At 31.9% G+C, this 25,087-nt stretch overlaps 1 long non-coding RNA gene and 1 other non-coding gene across 2 annotated transcripts; both read right to left on the reverse strand.

The window, feature by feature from the left end:
- Window positions 1-12,821: 12,821 nt before the first annotated feature.
- LOC121208333 (uncharacterized) lies at window positions 12,822-14,526 on the reverse strand. Its single transcript, XR_005903301.1, has 2 exons — window positions 14,358-14,526; window positions 12,822-13,274 (listed from the first exon to the last, which is right to left on the reverse strand). It is a non-coding gene; the product is annotated as an uncharacterized lncRNA (long non-coding RNA).
- On the reverse strand, window positions 14,294-14,385 carry LOC121208814 (small nucleolar RNA R32/R81/Z41). Its single transcript, XR_005903938.1, has one exon. It is a non-coding gene; the product is annotated as a small nucleolar RNA R32/R81/Z41 (small nucleolar RNA).
- Window positions 14,527-25,087: the final 10,561 nt, after the last annotated feature.

The following is a 25,087-nucleotide window of genomic DNA, read 5'->3' on the forward strand; positions in this document are numbered from 1 at the left end:
AATTAAAATAATTTCCAATTATTAATACAATAATTATTCACATCAAATACTTGAATTTCCTATTTAACTTCTACCTTAATTCTAATTAAATCCTTAACCAAAATCATCTATTTTTCCATCCCAATTCATACCTTATTTATATTCAATTTTCAACCACACTTAAATTTAACTCTCTAATTTTCATCATAAATACATAATTTCAATTTTCTTGCAATTTAGTCCCTATTACACAAAATTTATAGCCTATTCTACAATTTAATCCTTCTCCCAATTTTAATTAGAAATTCTATTAATTCAATCTCTAATTAACACTTTTACTCAACAAAATTAGTATCTAAAAATCTAATAACTTCCAAAATTTCAGCATATACTTAGTACTATTTTGTTCTAGGATCATAAAAACTCAAAAATTACAAGAAAATGACTTAAATTGACTTACCAATTAAGCTTCAAACTTTAAAATTCCTAATTTCCTTTTTTTTCTTTCTTTCCCTTTCTTTCCTTCTTTTCTTCTCTATTTTCGTCCTCCAATTCTATTCTTTATTTCTTTTTATTCATTTGTTTCATTTATTTTACTTTAATTCCTTTTTTTATTAATTTAATAATAATATATTACAATAATATAAATATCTTTTACTTATATAATAAGTAAATATATAATTATATTGCAAATGTACATATATTTGTTATTACTATTACACATGTATGGTTTCATTACCATACATTTGTCTCTATTTATTTTATTTAATAATAATATAATATAAAATAATAATCTAATAATTTATGTTAACACATAAAAATGTTAGATTTTTATTCTTGTGCCGCCTCAAATTTGGCAATTGGCATCATTTCCTATTTAGTCATTTTTATTTTCTTTAATATTTAATTAAACTTTCTCACCTATTTCAATTTAGTCCTTTTTCCTAATTATTCTTAATTCTAGTTAATTCACCTAACCAAAACCTAATTAAACACACAATTAACTTCGTAAATATTTTTAGTAAATATTTACTAATCCATTTTACTAAAACGAGGCCCGATAACACACTTTTTCGATGCCTATGAATTTTGGGTCATTACATTACCATCAAATCTTATATCAATCATGATATACTGCTCATGAGTCAACCAGACTTCAGTAATTCCATTTATCATAATTTACTAGCCTTTCAGTACGATAAATATTGCATTTGTTCATGCACAATTTCATATGCCTCTGAGAATAAAAGAACACATAGAATACCCAGAGGATATTGTTGTAATATACTCAATTTTGATAGTTGTATTCACATATCTGAACAATTTATCACTATTCCACTGACTAATAAAGTCATCAATAATCTCACATCATTTAGTTCACTCACGAAGCTTATTTGGAAGAAATTTTCAGTTAACCCATTCTGTATATACCATATCTAAATAAATCAATTTCTCATAAATAACTTCTTTCTTTAATAGGCATTATGTATCCTAAACATTTTTCAGAAAAATCTAATATCTCTCTTCAAAACCCATCTTTATTTACTAACCCATTCTCGGTTCTAACTACATCATTAATCATTCAGCCTTTGAACTCTTTAGTTTCACATTCATGAGTTTAATCCATATAAATCTTATGAATTTCATTGTGTAATACTACACTGGTAAGGGGGTAGAGATTGTAAGCCTCAAAGTTTAACTTTCACATATACGTATATGCTTATACTCATATAACATAACATTCATCATTCTCATGTACTATAAATCATCTGTACCTTTTTGAATTCTATTTCATCATGAGTAACATTTTCACTCAGGCACGTGGTATTACTTCCAGCAATATCGGAATTAGCTCAGTTGGAAAGCATCTCTGTTCTATTTGTAAGACAATTTTCATCAGAGTCGGAAGATATCACACTATCACAGGTTATATAATGGCATGTATTTCTAGACTCCACATATGCTACATTCAGTCTGAGAACCGACTAAACCATCACTCTGATACCACTAAATGTAACACCCCTAGCCCATATCCTTCACTGAAACAGGGTTTCAAAGCGTTACCAGAACATTCAAAACATTTTAAAATTAATTCATGCAAGTTACTATTCATTAACCGAGATCATTCATAATGTTCCTTAATTGGAACCTCAAGGTCCAATACAAGCATTAGAGTCGAGTCGGGACTTAATCGAGACCTCTAAGAATTTTTCGCGACTTTTCAAAATTTTTCCAGGGTGCAAGGCTCACACGCCCGTGTGGTCAAAGGGACAGGCCCATGCTAGAGACCGTGTTTGACCCTGTGTAACTCTCTGGCTTGTACACACGGCCACGCCACACGCCCGTGTGCTAGGCCGTGTAGTACACATGGCTGAGACACACGCCCGTGTCTCTGCCCGTGTACTCAATTTTGAGCATTCTGTTTCTCAAAATTAAGGTGCAGGGGACACGCGACCTAACCACATGCCCTTTTTACCAGGCTGTATGTCACACATGGTCTAGACACACGCTCGTGCAAATGCTCGTGTGTGTAACATCCTGAAATAGGGCCTAGTCAGAATAGTGGTTTCGAGACCACAAATCCAACGTTAAAATATTTTTTTGTGATTATTATGAGTTAGGATATGAAAATAAGCATGTGTTAAAGTTTCATGAAGAAATTCTAAGTATAACGTGTCCAATTGGAAATTAGAGACCAAATTGAATAAATTGTAAAACTTGGGTTCTAGAAGAAATTTGCACGAAATTGCTTTGAATTATAAATTAGAAGGTCTTAAATAGAAATTTTCCCTATTTCTAAGTTTTTGGACAAAAATGGGCATGCATAGAAAAATTTGGAAGTTTTTTAAGGAGGGGCATTTTGGTCATTTGGTAATAAACTTAATAAAAAGGGAAAAAGAAAGCCAAAATCATCCATCTTCTTCCTCATAGCTGCCAAAACTCCCAGAGATCCATAAGCTAGGGTTTTCAACATTTCAAGCTCAATAGTAAGTGCTCCCTAGCCCCATTTTTAATGCTCTTTGTAATTTTAAGATCCTCGTAACATGCTCTATCAATTTCTACCCATATCTCAAGCTAGGGTTCATGTTTGGAAATTTACCCATGCTTGAGATGCTTGTGTTTTATTATTTATGGAGGACTATGAGAGTTTAAAGGATGGTAAACAGCTTTTACTAGGTAGGTTTTCATGGAAATGGCCTAGAGGACCATTTTGTTAAAAGGTATAAAATATGTGGTAGAAATGTGAAATAGAGAAAATTATGGGCTGGTATGAGCTTAAGATACATTCAGCTAGGCATGGGTAACCAAGGAATTTCATACATTCCATTATACGAGCCTAAGGACTAATTTGTAAAAATATGAAATGTTAGGGTCAAAATTTAGGTCCGAAATAAATAGTATGAGGTATTAATAATTTATTTTTACTGATATAGACCCGAGGAACCAATTGAGGTCGACTGTGGAAAATAAAAGGTTTCTGAATAACTGAAATACGAAACCGAAGCAGTTACCAAGTAAGTTTGTGTAACTCGAAATAAACTTTAAATATACTTGAAAATGCATATTCTTAAATGTATGTTAATTTATATATTGATTGCATGACAATTCATGAAATGTGGTAATGTAAAATGAAAAAGATGACAATTATCTCGGTTGAATGAAAAAGGGAGATTCGATGGGTAAATTCTTGTTTACATGACATGAGATCCTGTATGTGTTGCAGAAAGGGATTTAGCCCAGGCAGGTAATCCGATGATCTTAGTATAGTAAGGATTTAGCCCAAACGGGTGTTCCTTAAGTGATCGAACCTCCCGATGAATATATGTGCATTGTGGATTTAGCCTGGATGGGTAACACAATTAAGGATTGAAATTAGCCTAGACGGGCATTTTAGATCCGAACATTTCGAAGTAATTGTAGTTTTAAGGGATTTAGCTTGGAATAGTAATCCCGATAATACTCCTTGAATTTATATTATGAGGGATTTAACCTGGACTGGTAGTCCCACCGTAAGAGTGAGGTTCACGAGAGTGTATATTTAAAATAGTCACTAGTATGACTTGACGGTAAATGGGATACCCATCAAGATTTTTGAGAAATTCAGACTGTAATAAGTCACGAGAATGGAAATGTGTGAATTAATGAGCTCACCAAGATTAATGCTATATTGATTAAGAGGAAACTAACTTGATGATTGAGTGTATGTGATAGGGAATTTATACTATGCATGTTTGGCATGAATATCTTTTATGGTTGTATGCAAAATAACCGGTAAGTTTATCTTCTTGTTATCCAAACTTACTAAGAATGCTAATGCTTACCCCCTTTCCTTTCTCTGTTTTACAGAGCTCGCAAACTCATAAAGATTGGAAGACGATTGGAGTATTGTCAACACTATCAGCTTATCTTGCTTTGGTATATAGATACCTTTACTTCATTACAATGGCATGTATAGGTTTTTGGTTATTTTGTTATATGTGTCATTGATTAACCAATGTAAGGGCTTGAATGATATACCTATTCATTTTTTATATAGCCATAAGACATGGCTCATTTCGATGTAAGTTGTAACCTACTAATTGCGCATGTTGGTGTTGAAATGTCCATAAGATAGTTAAATGTGGTATATCATGAATGGACATATCGAATGTGGTCAAATCACTAGGAGATGGCTAGGTCATTATTGGCAATGAGTTATAAAAAAGCCAAGTCTAAATGTGTTTGATGATATGGTAATCCTTAATACAGAGAGGATAATCTAGCATGTATAAAACCAATGAGATGAGGTTAACATGCAATAGACCATTGAAGGTAGTCATTGGGCATATTTAGGCCCTGTTAAATACCATAGAAGTTCACAGATGTGAGAGGATGTTGAGGGTGACCATTGGCTTGGATTGTAGCCTTTTAAAAAGGTCCACACAAGTAGACACACGGGTGTGTGTCTAGGCCGTGTGTAACACATGGTCAGTTTCATGGGCATGTGGTACGGCCGTGTGTCCCCTGCACCTAAAATTTTTAGGTCAATATGCATGGTAGTGAACACACGGACAGAGACACGGCTGTATGTCTTAACCGTGTGGAGGACACGGCCTATCACACGGGTGTATGTCTTGGCCGTGTGCCCCTAATTGCATGATGATGTCATAAACAGAATGCTCAAGTTTTTGGACACGGGCGATGACATGAGCGTGTTTAGGCTGTGTGAAGGACACAGGCCAGAGAAACAGACGTGTGCTCGGCCATGTGAAAACCCCTGGTTCAAAATGGAAAATAAATTCAATTAATTACACATGGGTAAGGGACACAGGCGTGTCCCAAGCACACGGGCGTATGTATTGCCGCTACACGGGCGTGTGAGGCTTAAACCTAAGAATTTTCCTAAGATTTTTTTAAGCTCTCAGTTTAGACTCGGGCCTTTCTTAATCCATGTTTTAGGTCTCGTAGGCCCAAAATAATGACACTATGAATGTGTTTGATTGGTTTTACTTTGGGACGAAATTTTATTGTCCGTGATTTTCCAAAAATGTCATGTTTGTGTACGATAATGCCCCATAGCTTGTCCCAGTCTCGGGTATGGGTAAAGGGTGTTATAGTATGGGCAAAATAAAGTCATTCCTAGCTTCATTTCTCACCCCAATCTTTGTTATAATCCTACACCACATTTTGCATTCATAACCCAACAATTCTAAGCATTTTATTCAAGTTAATTCTATCATTTAACATGATATATCATCACATTCAATTACTAAACATTTCAAGCATTATATTCAATCATATTCCATCCATCATCATGGCATTTCATTTCATGCATACATGTTTACAATCTTACGTTGGTTATGTTCTCATGTTAGATACAATTTGATCACTACTTAACATATTTGTGGCTAACATAATATGACATTACAAGTATATCAAAACAATCATTACTAGTCATTCCAATGGCTAGATTATAAGCATCATTTACATTTACATGACAATATGGCCAACATAACCTATACATGTCATTACAAATGCAATTGAATTACCATACAATACCGACAAGGGTCGATGAATAGTATGAGTGATCTCCGCCAAGTTTCCAATCCAACAAGCTTCCGATTTACTCTAAACCAGGGGAAATAAAATGGAGTAAGCATAAAAATTCTTAGTAAGTTTGTATAACATGGTACTCAACTTGTCATTCATCCTATTTGAAGTAACTAAGTAAGGAATATGCAATCAATTTGCCCTCAAGCCCTATACATATCCTCATTGCCCTTGTTAGTCATATAGTTCATAATAACATCAAAACTTATATGGGCTCAACAACAATCAGGATTCCAAGCACATATGCTCTCCACAACATTTATTCATTCAACATGCATAATTCATCTCATCATTACAAGTATAACTTCATAGCAGTTCGTCTCGAGTTCAGATCATTTCATGTCAGGACTTTACTCATTTTATTCAAGTATTAAGGTCACACAAGTAGTAGTACATTCAAGGTATATGAGTCTATGATCAAGGATGAAACATTCTCATCAAGTAATTTCCATATACAAATATCAACTTATTGTATTTCACGCAATATTCATTTCATGTCATATTTCTATATCATACGTATCATTTCATGTCAATTTGTTTTAAATTCATCTTTGCCCTTGTCAAATCTTTACCCGTTGAATTTATTCGAAATATCGATGGATACACAGGTAGTACACTCAAGGTGTACAAATCAGAATCCGTCAATTCATGTCCAATAGTACCCTTAAGGTACAATTTTTAGAAAGTACACTGTCGAGCTACACATGTATACAACAACATTGCCAGTCCAGGCTAACTCCTTTTTATGTCATATGCTCTAAAGAGCTTGATCCAGATTACCCATTTAGGCTAAATCCAATACATAATATATGCTCGAGAGGACTGATGTCAGGATTACCCGTCCGGGCTAAATCCTATCAGAATTGAGGTCGAAGGATTACTCATCCAAGCTAAATCCTATCCGCAACAAATGCAGGACCTCTTTCGTTTTGGGAAATCACATATCCATCGATTTTCCATTTATTCAACCGGGGTTTAAAAACTTCTCAAGCATTATCGAGCATTTTATTATTTCATACCTCTATAACATTTATGTAATTCGAGTAAAACACATTCCACATTCATGTCAAGCATACAAGTAACATTTTATTTATTTACCATATTATCGGGCATTTTCATTTATCGGGCTATATCGAGTAGGTGATCATTTCACATATTTATGACATTAATAAAATTCACAAACAAAATATTTAAATCAAGCATAAAAACATATATAATTTGTTAAACGAACTTACCTTGACAAAGGTTCGTGTATGTAAACTCTACTAATTCGACATTTTCCTCATTCCTCGTTCTAACTCTGAATTTGGTCTATCCGGATCTATACGAGTAAATTTAATATCAATTCATCACATTCTGTATTTATGTAGACTAAATTTTCATCCTAGGCAAAATTATCATTTTGCCCTAACTTTTCCATAAATTTCTATTTTGTCCCTAGGCTCGAAAATGAAATTCATGTAATCCGACATTCTACCCAAGCCTAGTCAAAATATACATACAACTTTTACAGCACATACATTTCACAAATTTTAGCATTTTCCATGGATTTTCACCATTTTTCATTTTAGTCCCTAAATCAAGTTTTCATGAAAAATCACTTTGTAAAAGTTGTTTATCTTTTATCGATCTTTCATTTTCTACCATAAATTTCAAATTTCCAGCATATACATCCTTGGACCAATTTTTTTACCATGATAACTTTTCAAATTGATCCCCCAGATAGATAGTTTAGGCTATCTCGGTTTTAAAAATATCAAAATTACTAAAAATGGGATAAGGAAACTTTCCCAATTTGGCCATGAAAGCCTCTTCTCTCTCTCCTAGGGTTTCCATGTTTATTTTGGGGAAGAAGATGAGAAAATATGATTTTTATTTTCTTTTCATCTTTTTAATTAATTAATATTTTCACTTTCCAATTTAGTCCCTAGCCGTTTTCTCATTTTCCATGGATAAAACATCTAAAAATATCTACATACTTTTTATTAATGGTCTAATTACCATATAAGGACCTTAATTTTTGAATTCCATAGCTGTTTGATCCTTCTAGCTACTAGAATCCAACTTTTCCATTTTATGCGATTTGGTCCTTCTTGTAATTAAGCACATAATCGGTAAAATTTTCTTTTCAAAATTTTCACACGACGTTTTTAGTATAATATGGATCATATAATAAAATAAAAAGAAATTTTATTTTTCGACTCAGATTTGTGGTCTCAAGACCACGTTCCGATTTCACCGAAATTGGGATGTTACAAGAAAAAAATAGAGACAAATTTTGTTTGTGAGAATAACAAAGATGATTATGGCATTGTTGGTACAACTCATTTAGAAGTTATTGATTTCTTCACCACTCCTGAAGGGAATAATTAATCTTTTAATTTTATTATTATAGTTTTAAAGAATAAATTTTATGCAAGTTTGTTATGTTATTAACAACTTATTATATTTTGTTATAAAATATTTATGAAAATTTTATATATTTTGAAAATTTATGTAACATTTATTTTTTTTCTTTGAAGAATACGAATACTTCTCAAATTCAATTAGCGACAAATGGTGAAGACTTATACTTAGCAGAGAGTGCAACTACTCATACTATACTTAAGAATAAGAAATATTTTCTCATTTAACAATGCAAAAAGCTAGTGTGAGTACTATATCTGATAGTACCAAAATCATAAAAGGCTCTGGAAGAGAAAATATATTGTTGCTTAGAGGAGCTAAGTTTCAAATTAATGATGTGTTATACTCTGCAAAGTCTCAAAGAAATTTGTTGAGTTTTAAAGATATTTGCCATAATGGATATCATATTGAGACAATAAGTGAAGGGAATGATGAATATCTTCAAATTATGACTATAATTCAAGGAAATAAAATTATTGTGGGGAAATTGTCCACACTCTCCTCTGGTTTATACTACATGAAAATTAGTACAATTGAAGCACATGCTATAGTAAATCAAAATTTCACTGATGAATTTATTATTTGGCATGACCGGTGAGGCCATCCCGGTTCAATTATGATGCAAAAATTTATTGACAATTCATGTGGACATTCATTGAAGAGCCAACAGATTCTTCGAGCTAATAATTTTTCATGTGATGCTTGCTCTCAGGGCAAATTAATCATTCAACCATCATCAGTCAAGACAAATTATGAATCTATCACTTTTCTAGAATGGATACAAGGAGATATATGTGGACCAATACACCTTTTGTGTGGACCATTTAGATATTTTATGGTTTTACTCGATGCTTCGACTAGATGGTCGTATGTATCCTTGTTATCAACTCGAAACATAACATTTGCAAGGTTACTTGCTCAGTTGATCAAATTACTAACACATTTTCCAAATTTCCCTATCAAGACAATTTGTCTTGAAAATGCTAGTGAATTTACTTCCCAAGCTTTTAATGATTTTTGTATGTCTATTGCAATAAATGTTTAACATCCTGTAGCACATGTTCATACACAAAACAATCTTGTTGAATCATTAATCAAATGTCTTTAACTGATTGCAAGATCGTTACCTATAAAGTCAAAATTTCCAATTTTTGCTTGGGGACATGCCATACTACATGCAACATCACTAATTCAAGTCAGGCCAACAAGTTATCATAAGTTCTCCCCGTTACAAATGGTTTTTGGTCAGGAACCAAATATTTTCCATCTGAAAATTTCTGGATGTGTTGTATATGTTTCGATTTCTCTACCACAAAGTTCTAAGATGTGTCCTCAAATGAGGTAAGCAATATATGTTGGATATAAATTCCCATCCATAATTAAATATATCGAGCCATCAATTAGGAATTTATTTATGACTCGATTTGCTGACTGTCATTTTAACGAGTTCGTTTTTCCAACATTAAGGGGAGAAAATAAACAATTGGAAAAAGAAATAGATTGGAACGAGTTCTTATTATCTCATCTTGATCCTTATACGCAACAATGTGAATTGGAAGTTCAGAGGATAATTCATTTACAAAGTTTAGCAAATCAATTGCCAAACGCATTTACTGATCCAAAAAGAGTGACAAAATCATACATACCAGTTGTAAATGCTCTAATCAAAATTGATGTCTCTGAATCATAAACTCTAGTTCCTAATGAGTCTAAAGCACATTTGAAGCATGGTAGACCAGTCGGTTCCAAAGATAAGAATCCTCGAAAAAAAATGAGCAAAAACAGATGATGGTCAGATTGAAGAAGCAATGACTTAAAAGGATGTCCAGAATAGATTTTAGACATGACTAAAGTTCAAAAAAATCTCAAGTACCTGATAATGAAGAGATCTCAACAAATTATGTCATGTCAAGAATTAAGTGGAACAGAAATCAAATCAACGTCGATGACATATTTGCATGCAATGTAGCACTAGATATTTTGAATGACAATGTGAATCATGAACCAATGTCAATTGAAAAATGTAGACAAAGGGATGATTGGTTAAAATAGAAAGAAGCAATTGAGGCGGAATTAAAATCTCTTGCGAAGAGAGATGTATTCAGACATGTAGTTCGTACACCTGTCGGTGTAAAAATTGTGGGATATAAATGGGTTTTTGTGATAAAGACAAATGAAAAGGGAGAAATTGTGAGATATAAAGTGTGTTTGGTTGCACAAGGATTTTCATAAAGACCTGATATTGATTATGAAGATACATACTCTCCTATGGTGGATGCAACTATTTTTAGGTTCTTGATTAGTCTGGAAATAAGAGAATGACTTGATTTACGCCTAATGGATGTAGTTACTGTCTATTTATATGGCCCACTTGATAATAACATTTACATGAAACTCTCAAAAGGTTTTAAATTGCCAGAAGCAGCCAATTCATGTTCTCGAGAACATACTCAATCAAATTAAACAGATCCCTTTATAGGTTGAAATAATCTAGGCGCATGTGGTATAATTGTCTTAGTGAATACTTATTGATAAAAGGCTGTAAGAATGATCTCATTTCCCCCTGCATTTTTATAAAGAAGTTTGGATCAAGATTTGTAATAATTGATGTGTATGTTGATGATTTAAATATCATTGGGACTTCTGAAGAGATTTTAGTGACAATGGAGTGTTTAAAGAAAGAATTTGAAATGAAAAACCCTGGAAAGATAAGATTTTGTCTAGGGTTACAAACTGAGCACCTAAAGAATGGAATCCTTATGCATCAAACAACATATCTAAAAAAAGTGCTAAGAAGATTTTACATGCATAACGTACATCTGTTGAGCACCCCAATGGTTGTTAGGTCACTTGATGTAAATAAAGACTCTTTTCGTCCTCCGGAAAATGATGAAGATTTTCTTGATCCTAAAGTACCATATTTAAGTGCTATTGGTGCATTGATGTATCTTTCTAGTCATACACGGCCTGATATATCATTTGCTGTCAACTTATTAGCAAGATTTAGCTCTTGCCCAACCTAAAGACATTGGAATAGGGTTAAGCATATTTTTCATTATCTTCAAGGTGTAAGAGATATGGGTTTATTTTTCCCTAACTTACCTAAAACAAAATTGATTGGTTTTGCAGATGCAGAATACTTATCTGATCCTCACAATGCTCGATCACAAACTGGTTATGTTTTCATATATGGTGGTACTGCAATTTCTTGGTGTTCTATGAAACAAACAATTGTTGCTACTCCTAAACATGTTAAAATTTTGGCAATCCATGAGGCTAGTCGTGAATGTATGTGTCTAAGGTCTATAATTCATCACATACGAAAAGATTGTGGTTTATGCTTTGAAAAAGAAGCTTTAACAGTTTTATATGAATATAATATAACTTGCATTACATAACTTAAGGAAGGATATATTAAGGGTGATAAAACAAAATATATATCACCAAAATTTTTCTTCACGCATGATCTACAAAAGAATGGATATATAAATGTTTAACAAATTCGTTCAAGTGAGAATTTGAAAGATCTTTTTTACTGAGGTTCTCCCTACTACTACATTTGAGAAGTTAATTTTCAACATTAGATTGCATCGTTTTAAAGATCTTAAGTGATGCTTACATGAGGGGGAGTAAATTCGTATTACATTTTCTTTTAAGGTTATCACATACTATATATGAAAGCATTATGTTCTCTTTTTTTCCTTCACTAGGTTTTTGTCCCACAGGGTTTTTCCTAATAAAGTTTTTAATAAAGCATATCCTTTATATAATGAACATCTAAGGGGGAGTGTTATGAATGCTATTAAGTAGATGTTTAACCTCTTACCTTTCATCTCCCTTAACCTTCCACCTTTTATCCTCTTCAGCCTTAACAATTCCTTTTTGTAACCCTTTTCCTATTTATTTTTAGAATATGAAAAGTCTAATTTCTCTATATATACTTGTAAAGAAAAAAAAATAGAATGCAATAGAAATGCTTATATTTTCATATATTTTATCCATTATTTTTTGTTTATAATACTCTAATATTTTTATACGAAAGCATTTTCTTATTAATCATACTAAAAAGTATATTAAAATAAAATTACCATCAACAAAAAATTTACCTAAAAATGCCCATTTTTTTATGTTTTTTCTTAATGTGTTTCTTTAATTAAAAACATTTAGTTAAAAATTTATTGTAATTTTAAATATTAATAAAAAATAATTTATCTAACTTTTTACCTAATGATTTGAGGGTTCATCCTAAAGATCCACATAGTATGTTAAAATCTCATGGACAAGCTTGTTTGTAGAGTTTGTAGTGATTTAATTTTGTCGGTATGTATGAGTCAATTGTAAATGTATTAAAAAATAAAATAATTTTTTTTCCATTTTATAATTTACTTCTAAAAGAAGAATATTTAGCATAAAAATTGTATGATGAATAAAGGCAAACATATTTTTTTTTATGAAAAGAAAAAGGAACATAAGTAACTACATAAACCAATTGTGTTCTTTATCTTCCCGTAGAAGATCAATAACTTCCTTAGGAGCCTCGTCAAAAACTTGTAAACTTGATTTCTAACTCAGGCTGAGCTTAGCAATGCGGCCACCAAATTCCGATTTCTTGGGGTATGCTTAATCTTCCACTGTCTTTCTTCTCTCATAATGCGCTAAACTCTTCTGAGGACAGTAATCCTGAAATCCTCCAAATTCGGTGCGAACAAAATCGAGATTTTCCTAAAACACTTATTAAGCAAAATAAGAATTGGAAAATCCTACTATCCAGTTTCCTTCGTGGTCTGTAGCCACACCTCCTGTGGCAGCAAAAGGCAAACATATTTTAAACCGAAAAAAGTAGATTTTCATCGCATGGAATTATAAGATTACTTAGATCACTAGTTTTAACATGTCAATTCTCCAAATTTATATATTAAAGGTTTAAATGAACATTTTTAGTATTGATTAACTGAGAGGTTAATGAGTTTATTTAAAAAATTAGGAGGTTGGTAACATTTAGCGATAACCACCCTAATAGTATTTGGGCATTGAATCTAAAATTCATAATTATTGTAAGTTTAACCCAAGTTATTTGTCTTAAAACTTTTGTTCTTTTCATCCCTTAAAATTTGACAAATCACAAAAAAGAATCATAGATGTAAGGAAAGATTCATAATGGAACGATTGGGGATTGAAATTAACTCCATTTCTATGACATGAAATGAAGGTTTAAACCAAACAAGCCTCCTAATGCTTGTAATTTTGATTACATTTTAATGATGATATATTGACTGATTCCTTCTCGTTTTTGCAATAAATAAGCAGAATATAAGCTATAATGAATATCTATCACTTGCGGATGATAAAAACAAAGATGTAACAGCCCTTGAACTACTTTCTCGACTGCAGGTTTGTTTCAAATTTAACATAATTTTCTTTTACTCATGGAGCCTTAAAACAATGTTGAGAAGAAGTTACGAAAAAAGACCATTGCCATAACTTAATCACTCGCCAATTAAGTACTTGTGGACGGATGATCAATCAACTCGGTTATGACTCGCCAAATTGACTGACTAATTCCATTATTGACTTTTATTTATTCATTTTAAGCCAAAGTTTGTATTATGATGAATTTATCGCGAATTTCTGTACATCATCCTGAAACTAAAAAATATATATATTTAAGTTCAGAAAACATACTACATAAATGCATCATATATTTTCAAAAACTGAAAATGAAAAAAAGTTCAAATGAATAACGAAAAGAAGGAAAAATTTTCAACTAGAAAATTAAGATTTAAAAAATAAAGAATATCCAGAAAGAATGAGAGAGAACATTTGAATCAGAAAGAACGTAGCGAAGAGGTTTATTTGATCATATGAATAAAGTAGATCATCACCCGTCCATTCCTTTCATCATCTTCATCATCAAATCGAGCAGAAAGACAGTAAAAAAATGGAAAGCGCTTCGAAATGTTTTCAAACGGAAAAGGAAAATTAAAGCAAATCTGAGAGTGAAAACCCTAAGCAAGCAAAGATTTATAGAATGTAAAAGGATTGCGGCCAGGTTTGGCTTTAATAGACAGATAGATTGAAGCCCTAGAATGGAACGGCGCCGCTTTAAGGTCGCACTGTTTGGTTATAGTGATAGGATTACGTACAAGTGAGGGAAGAAGGTGATTCTTTCTTGGTTTTATTTGTGTGGTTGCCAGAGAGACACTTTTTGGTTTTGACTGTTTATTTTCAATTGCTTTGGAAAAGTAATAAAAACATGTCAGATCATTTATTCAAAAAAAAAATAAATAATATTTAATTCAAATAAAGCTAAATATTATTTATTTTAATATTTAAGTAATATCTATATTAATATTAATATAAATTTAATATTTATCATAAAGATAAATATTATTTATGTTAATATTTAAATTTCTTACCGCTAGGTTTTAAAAAATTATAATTATAATTATTTAAATTTAAATTTAATATTTGTTTAAAATTTTATTTTTAATTATTACATTAATTTTAAAAAGGGTAAACCATTAAAATAGTCACTTATGTTTGAAATATTATGTTTTAGTCAATACATTAACGTGTTGTAACATTTTAATTGTTGAGCCGTTAATTATCATTAACGGTGTAACGGTAAGCTGACGTGACACGTTAAATTATCATTTCAAATAAAAATTTTATGTTAAATTTTACAATTGACCCTTATAATTTTTTTTATTTTGAGCAATTTATTAGTTTTCTTTTATGTTTTTTTAACTTTTTTCCTTTATTTTCTATTCTCTTATGCTTCTTCCTTTATTTTCTTCCCTTCTCCATCTCTTTTAACGTAAAAAAAATTATATTGCTCAAAATAAAAAAAAATATAGGGACCAATTGTATAATTTAACCTAAAAGTTTCATTTGAAATGATGATTTAATGTGCCATGTCAGCTTATCGTTACATCGTTAATAATAATTAATGCTCAGTGACTAAAATATTACAACACGATAACATAAGTGACTAAAAGTAACATTTCAAACATAATTGACTAAAATATAACATGAGGGAAACAAAAGTGACTATTTTGGTTGTTTACCCTTTTAAAAATCATTATAAATTTTAAATTTAAATTAAATTTAAAAGAACTAGGTATATAAATTTATTAATTTATAAAAAATACAAAAAATCTATATCCAAAATTATTGTATAAAATATTTTAAATAGTAGTATTTAAATTTGTTATTATTTACTATAAATTTAAATTTAGTTAATTATTGTATATATATAATTTCTTCACTTATTCAAAGACACCGTTACGACAAATGAAATGATTCAATAATTGATTTGGTTGAATTGCACATATGTTAATAAATTATTGTATATTTTAAATATTTTTATTTTTTAAAACTATTATGATTTAATATATTTATTATAATATATGTATTATCGATAAAATTACATTAATATTCATATGAGACAATTTTATATATTGAATTAAAATATAAAATCAACTCGTGCATCACCAGAGTATACAAACTAGTATTATATATATATATATTATGCTCAAATAGCTTGTATGAAATCAAAACATCATGGTTAGAGGTGCTTATGAGTCGGGTCGGGTCGGGTCGGGTCGAGCCGGACTTAAGCATGATATTAACATACTTTTGCTTGCCCAAGCCCGAACTGACTTGAAATATGAGTATAAAATTTTATCCAAACTCGTCCATCTTTGCAAAAGACTAACCTAAATCCATTTTAGGCCCGATCATATTATTTTTTAAATTTTTAAAAAAATATTTATATTATATTATTTTAGTATTTAATAATTTTATACATTTTTTATATAATCATTTTAACATTATTTTAATGTTTACATTAAAGTAATATTATAGATTTAGTATAAATTTATTTTTTCAATATGTTTTAAATTATATAATATAAAGTATTATAAATTTAAAAACTGAATTAGGTCGGGTCAGGCCTGGAATATGCAAGTCCAAGCTCAACACATATTTAAACGGGATTAATTTTTTTTCCAAACCCGTTTTTCAAGAAAAGGCTTTCAGGGCTTGTATCAACAAATGTAATCATGGTCGCTTGCTTCACTATGAATTGTAGTTGCAAACCTCGTTATTCATGAACCACCTCTTTATACTCATGGCTCTTTCAACATGGCTACGTGATTCTATGACACCATAATTATTCATTTATTTATTCCCTTATCTTTTTTATACCCTTAATCATGTAGCTGATTGCCTCTAACTACTTAAAGTACTTACATTGTATTGCCAGGAATAAGGCCCCATGATCATACTTCCATACTGAGTATGCATTGCTGAGCTTTGATTGATAGTGTCAATCTTTACCTCTTTGCTTTTTATCATAACTCGAAAGGATTTTTGTTAGTGTATGATGGAATTAGCTGCTGAAACAAAAAAGACACAATACCAAGCAGTGAAATTCTAACATATTGTGCTGGAGAGAAAAAAGACTTTCAGGATATAGATGATTAAGTAATACCAGCAATGACCAAATGTAACAGGGATTGCGAGTAATTTACCAAACCTAAATGTACGAGGCATTGCTGTATTAAGGATGGGTGAAATGTACAAGAGAAATAGTGGCATGGCTTTTCATCACTATATTAACAAGTGAAACCCCACAAACATAGTCTATTTATCTGATCTTGAAAACCAGCCCCAGTATTATGGAGATTCCAAGAAATGGTGTCATTGAAGGAAAGTTTTCAAGTATTGAAGGACAGTCACTGAAGAAACCAGCCCAAGTCTTATGACCAAACACTAAAGCAAGGACAGGTATAAGAGTAAGAAGGACAACCAGTTTGAATGGCACAACCATGTTATTCTTAGCTTTATCTGGTTTTTCAGCTCCCAATTCATTTGACATTCTTGTGCTTGTTGCAGCACTAAAGGCATGAGTAAGATTGAAAGCATTGGCTTCAGTGTTTACACACATTGCTACCAGCGAAGTAGTTATTTATAATTTGGCATCCTGGTAGCAAGACAAAAATTTCAAAATCCCAATATTCTAGACACATCATTGTTTAAGAGGGTAAGGCTAATTTCAAGTCTGTAATAATACAACCAAATGACTAAAAAGAAAATCCTTTCCATATGTGCCTAAACTTGATCGAGAAAGCAACAAAGGCTACCAAAAGGTATAAGCAATGTCAAAGTGAAGTACCAATGGCAGCCTTGAGAACAAGACTAGGGGCATCACAACGCTTTGTATTTGAAGAAATATTAAGACAATTTGTATCAAACCAAAGGTAAACATAACTGGGATTTGAAACTTGAGGTAGGCATCGGTTTTTTCTTAAAATATCAAGTTGTTGATGAAGCAATTTAGCTTGACCACAATTAGTCTTTTGTCCGCCTTCTCCATATTTTCACTTCGAAATAACATTGTTACAACCAAATATTCTGATGTGATCGTCTCATGATAAGTTTTATATTTATGATTGGTCGTACTTGAAAACTAACTATTATCACGATGAAGGCAAGCACACCTATCGAACAGTAGTATAGCTTATAGCAAGACCGGAATGTCGAACCCACAGGAACTAAAAGTACTAGTATAAACTCTCTTTTTATTATCTAGCCTAAAAATAAAGGGGTTTGTTTTATCTAAATTAATTAAATAAACTAAGAATGCAGAGGAAGAAAATTGGGGAAATACTTTTGGGAAAAACTGATTAATTTGGACAATACCCAAGGGAAAATCCACCTAGACTTCACTGGTTATTTGACTCTGAATCAGACGATTTATTCACTTGAATTGATCCGTAGAATTCCCTAAGTTATATTATTATCTCTATTGAGACTAACAATGTCTAACCCTAGGTTGATTAATTGAAATATCTTTCTAATTAAAACCCCTAGTGCTGCATTAACTCGATCTATGGATTCCCTTATTAGGTTTGACCCTAATCCGGCAGATTTATGTCGCCCTATGTCTAGGGGTGCAATCAACTTCTCTTAATTATGCTTGATCTACTCTTAGATAGGGACTTTTGCTCCTCTGAATAAGCACATCAACACTTGAATCAATATCCTGGAATATTAAAGAAAGAATTAAGAACACATAATCAAGAACAAATCAAGTATTTATCATATAATTCAGAAAATAATAACAAGATCCGTTTTAGGTTTCATCCCCCTTAGGTATTTAGGGGATTTAGTTCATATGTGTAAAGGAAAACATCTCAGAAGAATAATGATAACAAAACATAAACAAAACCCAAAAAAACTCCTGAAAGAAATTAAAGGGAGATCTTCAGTCTTGAAGAAGAATCCAGCTTCTGAGATAGATCAATCGGCTTTCTTCGAGTAATTCCTTACTTCCTACTTTGTGTGTCTTTTCTAGGTACCTCCTGGGGTGTTTAGATAGGCTTTAGAATGCTTCAAAATCCTCAATAGTGGCCTTTTCTGAATAGGACTAGACTTGGGCTCGACAGGGACACGCTCGTGTGAGGTGGCTTAGGCCGTGTTACAATCTGTTAGATGGACACGGGCGTGTTGTCTACCCGTGTGAGGAAGTTCAGGCCGTGTTGATTTTTCATGTTGACCTATTTTCTTCGTTTTTGGCCCATTTCTTGCTCTTTTTACTCTCCTATGCTCACCTAAGTATAAAACATGAAATTAAAGGATTAGGAGCATCGAATTCCACAAATCTAATGATAATTCATCCAAAAATATGCTAAGTATGGGATAAAAATATGTATAAATTACGACTTATCAAATACCCCCACACTTAAGCGTTTGCTTGTCCTCAAGCAAAATCTTCAACTCACGATCAAAATAGATTCTTTTCAACTTATAATTCTCATTAATAATGTTCCGAAATAATCCACAAGTAGTCATGCATTGAAAATTTAACTAAAAGAGCATTAAAGTTTCAAATAGTCAAAATCGAGCATTTTAATCATAAAATTATAGGCATTCCCCTTTATCTAAGTAATTATCTTTGATTCCAGATTGACAATGGTTGACATCCTCACTAAAGGTGTAACACCCCTATCACGTAACCGTCGTCAGAATAGGTAAGGGGCATTACCTGACTTGTAACTCATGTCAGAACAGTAAAATTTTGAATTTTTTCTTGAAATAAAGATCGTTCATTTAAATAAGTACTAAGCACAACCAGAGGTGAAATTTAAACTTCACTAAGTAAACATTCAACAGATGCCATTTTCGCATGGCTTATATACATTAACCAAAAATATTCTTCCGCCACTAGTCTATTCTATACATGCCATAAAATAATTCTAAACATAACAGTAACAAGCGGTGGATAGTGATAGTGTGACTAGTTGCTGACGATCCCCGAGCCTGTAGCTTCGCAATGAGATCTATAAAACAGAGGAAACAGAGTAAACGGAGTAAGCATTACAATGCTTAGTAAGTTTTAAGCAGTGTCAACAGATAACAATCAAATTATAACATAGTTGTTCGTATTTTTTATTTCACTCTTCCTTCGGGCATACCATCCCTTTACCGAATATGCACATCTCATCATATACAATAGACAGATAAACTTTCACATAAAAGTGAGCTCATGTGACATAAATATATTGTATGATTTCACATAACCTCTCACACTGATCCGATGTCACATAATCATAGGAATAGTCTCATAGATTGCTCTCGTATGCATCACATAACTACTTTATGATTTAGTTCAAGTCAAGCTCACATATAAACTTGGAGTACATACCTGTTTAACCTTTCGCATTGAATATATTTATAAGCAATTCTTATTACGAAGTCTTATAGCTTTAACCTCTACTCGGATTATCGGTGAGACCTTTAGCTCAGACGAAATCTCCACACGAAGTTATTGGGTCTTACCCGGACAAAATCTCCACACGTAGTCATCGGGTCTTACCCGGACATAATCTCTACACGTAGTCATCGGGTCTTACCCGGAATAAATTTCCAAGTTTCATGTACATTTAATCACATGTTACAACATTCACATCGACTGTCATATTTGTAATTCATTTGCCTCATCAAATATCTAATAATACACACCTTTCACATTGGTCGTTCGGCCACAATATACGCACATCACCTACATATTTCACACTAGCCATTCGGCTTTACCACATATACATATCTCATATATATATATATATATTTCACATTGACCATTCGGCTTTACCACATATGCATATCTCATACATATTTCACATTAGCCATTCGGCTTTACCACATATACATATCTCATACATATTTCACATTAGCCATTCGGCTTTACCACATATATGCATGTTCATATTCACCACATTGGCCATTCGGCCTTATCACACATATGCATGCTCACATTCATCACATTGGCCATTCGGCCTTATCATATATATGCATGTTCACATTCATCACATTGGCCATTCGGCCTTATCACATATATGCATGTTCACATTCATCACATTGGCCATTCGGCCTTATCTCATATATACACATTCACATTCATCACATAAAATCCTAAATCAAAATATAAATTTTCATGTATTCACATCACAATTATCCAAATATACTTCACATACCACATATACTATCATGTATACACTTTGTCTTGGCCGAATCTACATCAATCATTTTCCAATGAATAATTCAATTTCATGCCATACTATCATTTCATATTCGAATACTCATAAACTTACAATTTCACAAATTTTAATATCAAAGATCCGTCTAACACTCATATATCGTTTTACAATATCACGATTTAGAATTCACGTATGGGTTTAATCAATAGCTTATGAGCAACTAAAACAAGTTTTATCCATGTTTACAACAAAATCACATATTCACTACGAGCTGTTTTCCCGAGCAATAGTCACTAAATTATTTACAAATGGAGCTACAAAACTCCAAATCACTTGCCGTTAATTTTCCCTGAATATAGACTCGTATATCTTCCATCCATAAAATTTCCAGAATTTTAGGTTTGGCTAATCAATACCATATTTTTCTTAAAGTTTCCCCTGTTTCACTGTTTGACTAATATGACCACTCTTCACTACGAATCAAATTTTTCATTGTACAGAATTCATAATGTGTTCTATTTGATTTCATTTGAAACTAGACTCATTAAGGAGTCTAAGAATATAAATCTTATCTTATAACCATTTTTGTACAAATTATAATGATTTTACAAATACAGAATAGGGGATTTCAGAGTCATTCTGACACTGTCCCACGCAACTTTAAATATCTCTTTATAGGAAATTTTTTTGCTTCCACGGTCTCTTTTATGAGAAACTAGACTAACTAAGCTTTGATTACATATTTTATTCAGCCTATAATTCCACACCAACAATTTATAGTGATTTTCTAAAATCATGTTACTGCTACTGTCCAAAGCAAATTATTACAATTTGCTCTTAAATTTCCAAGTCCAAACACTTATGAACTTACCATTTGAGTTTAAGACATATCATGGCCACATCATATCTTATTAAATCAACTCATTATGTCCTATTATGATTGAATTTACTCAACGTTTAATCACTTAAAACTTACCTCGGAAGTGTTCGGCGACTAGATATCCACGGTTATTCGTTTACTTTCTCTTTATCCAAAATTGCCCCTCTATGCTCTTGAGTCTAATTTAACAAATAAATTGATTTAATCATTTGAACATCAAAAAGAGGACTCAAGGTACTTAACTCATATATACATTAGACATTAGAGTCACATATATATGAAATCATGAATCAAACTCAACATTTTAGCCCACACTCTCTTTTAGCCGATTATCTAAGCCAAGATAAAAGCATTAATATGCTTGCCTCTAACCGAATACATGCAACACCAATCCATCTCATGTGGCCGAATATGCATGTCTATGTTGAGGCCAATTATATACTTAATACCACATATAAATGACATACATTTTACTAACTAATGCATTACATATTATAACTCAATACGCATCCATCATTTACTCCATAACTGAAACACCACCATATATAAATATATACCTTGAGATAATATATGTCATACCAATACATCATGCGCAAATATATATATGTGCAAGAGCCGAATCACAAAGTTGATTATAACCATCTCATATATTTTCATCATATACCCGAATGCACAAGTACATTATAATAACTTCCAACTCAATTCATGTCACAAATTTATACTTCACAAGAATAAATCATTAACCAAATATAAACATATATCCAAAACACAAATCTTACCTACCATGTAATAAGCATATCAAAATAAACTCTTTCTATGTTCGAATATAACCTAATAGCATTTAATACCAAATCATGTATAACACCTCAACCAAATATATTAACCAAATTCACATGTATATTTTATTTTTACATGAACCATAGCCGAATCGTTTTAACCATGAGTAACATAACAAGCATAAATCATACTTATGGATATACCATGGCCGATTCAATCTAATCACATCCAAAATCATCAACCATTTTCAATGCATATAACATATATAAACATGAATAAGTTTCATATAATCTCTTAACACATTAATTTCTTTCATCAACAATCTTTTTGTTTCTTTTTCCATCAAAACTTAAAGGTAAGAAAAAAAAAATCAAGTTCTTCTCACACATACCATAACCGAAAGTTCCATCCAACACTCTAAATTCAAAATTTTAGTATGGCTAGGTAAGAAAAACATGATGATTAACCTGAACAAACTAAGATTTCAAAAGAAAGATTAACAAAATTTACTAACCTTCTCTTCATTCAAAAGGCCGAATGCCTTTCCCCCCTCTTTTTCTTCTTCTTGTACAGCTAAGAAGAACAAGGTGATAACCCCTTTTTTTTCTTTTATTATCCTTAGTATTTCTTTTATTATTTCCTTTCTTTTACATAAAATAATGACCACTTCATGGAAATTTACCACATATTCTAATATATGCTCCATTATGGTCGGCCACTATGTATAAAAAAAAGGAGTATTTGACATGCAAAGCCATTATTTTCACTACATGCTTTAATAGGTCCTTATAAATTAACCTATCACATTTCAAAAGTGTCACACATACGTCCTATTAACTAAGTTCACATGCAATCGACTAAATCGAAGCTTAAAACTTTCACACATTCATACTCACATATTCTAGACAATAATTATCACATTCAAATACTTCGGTGACTCAGCTTAGCGGTCCCGAGACCACTTCCCGACTAGGGTCAATTTAGGGTTGTCACAAAAGGTTCACTCAAATTACTCAATGTGTTTAAGGTTCAAATTAAGCACTCATTAGTCAAACATGAAAAGCTATTACCATAGGCTTGCATGAAAATCAAGTCTCCACCACTATAAATGAGATGATACACAAAGCAAGAGGTCTTTGAAGGGTTGTAATAGGGCCTTGGGTTAAAGGTGTAGATTAAGGCTAAGAAACGATTAGAATCGAGATTAACCTGATAAATTACCTAATTGGAAAAATAACTAATCATCAATTGAATACATGTGAGCTTCTTCTTAAAATACGAAATTAACAGCTTAAGCTCAAAAACAAAGAATTACTAGTACTAATATGTATGTATGTATGTATGTATGCATGTATGTATGCATGCATGTATGTATGTATGCATGTATGTATGTATGCATGTATGTATGTATGCATGTATGTATGCATGTATGTATGTATGTACGCATGTATGTATGTATGTATGTATGCATGTATGTATGTATGTACGTATGTATGTATGTATGTACGTATGTATGCATGTATGTATGTATGCATGTATGTATGTATGTATGTACGTATGTATGCATGTATGTATGTATGCATGTATGTATGTATGCATGTATGTATGTATGTATGTATGCATGTATGCATGTATGTACGTATGTATGTATGTACGTATGTATGCATGTACGTATGTATGCATGCATGCATGTATGCATGCACGTATGCATGCACGCATGCATGCGTGCATGCATGCGTGCATGTATGTATGTACGCATGTATGTATGCATGTATGTATGCATGTATGTATGCATGTATGTATGGATGTATGTATGTATGCATGTATGTATGTATGCATGTATGTACATGTATGCATGCATGTATGCATGCACGTATGCATGCATGTATGCATGCACGTATGCATGCATGTATGCATGCATGTATGTATGTATGCATGTATATGCATGTATGTATGCATGTATGCATGCATGCATGTATGTATGTATGTATGTATGCATGTATGTATGCATGTATGTATGCATGTATGTATGGATGTATGTATGTATGCATGTATGTATGTATGCATGTATGTATGCATGTATGCATGTATGTATGTATGCATGTATGAATGCATGCATGTATGCATGCATGTATGTATGCATGTATGTATGTATGCATGCATGCATGCATGCATGTATGTATGTATGTATGCATGCATGCATGCATGTATGCATGTATGTATGTATGCATGTATGCATGCATGTATGCATGTATGCATGTATGTATGTATGCATGTATGTATGTATGTATGCATGTATGCATGTATGTATGCATGTATGCATGTATGCATGTATGCATGTATGTATGTATGTATGCATGTATGCATATATGTATGTATGCATGTATGTATGTATGCATGTATGTATGTATGT

This window comes from Gossypium hirsutum, chromosome A10, assembly GCF_007990345.1.
Source record: "Gossypium hirsutum isolate 1008001.06 chromosome A10, Gossypium_hirsutum_v2.1, whole genome shotgun sequence".
Classification (NCBI taxonomy): Eukaryota; Viridiplantae; Streptophyta; class Magnoliopsida; order Malvales; family Malvaceae; genus Gossypium; species Gossypium hirsutum.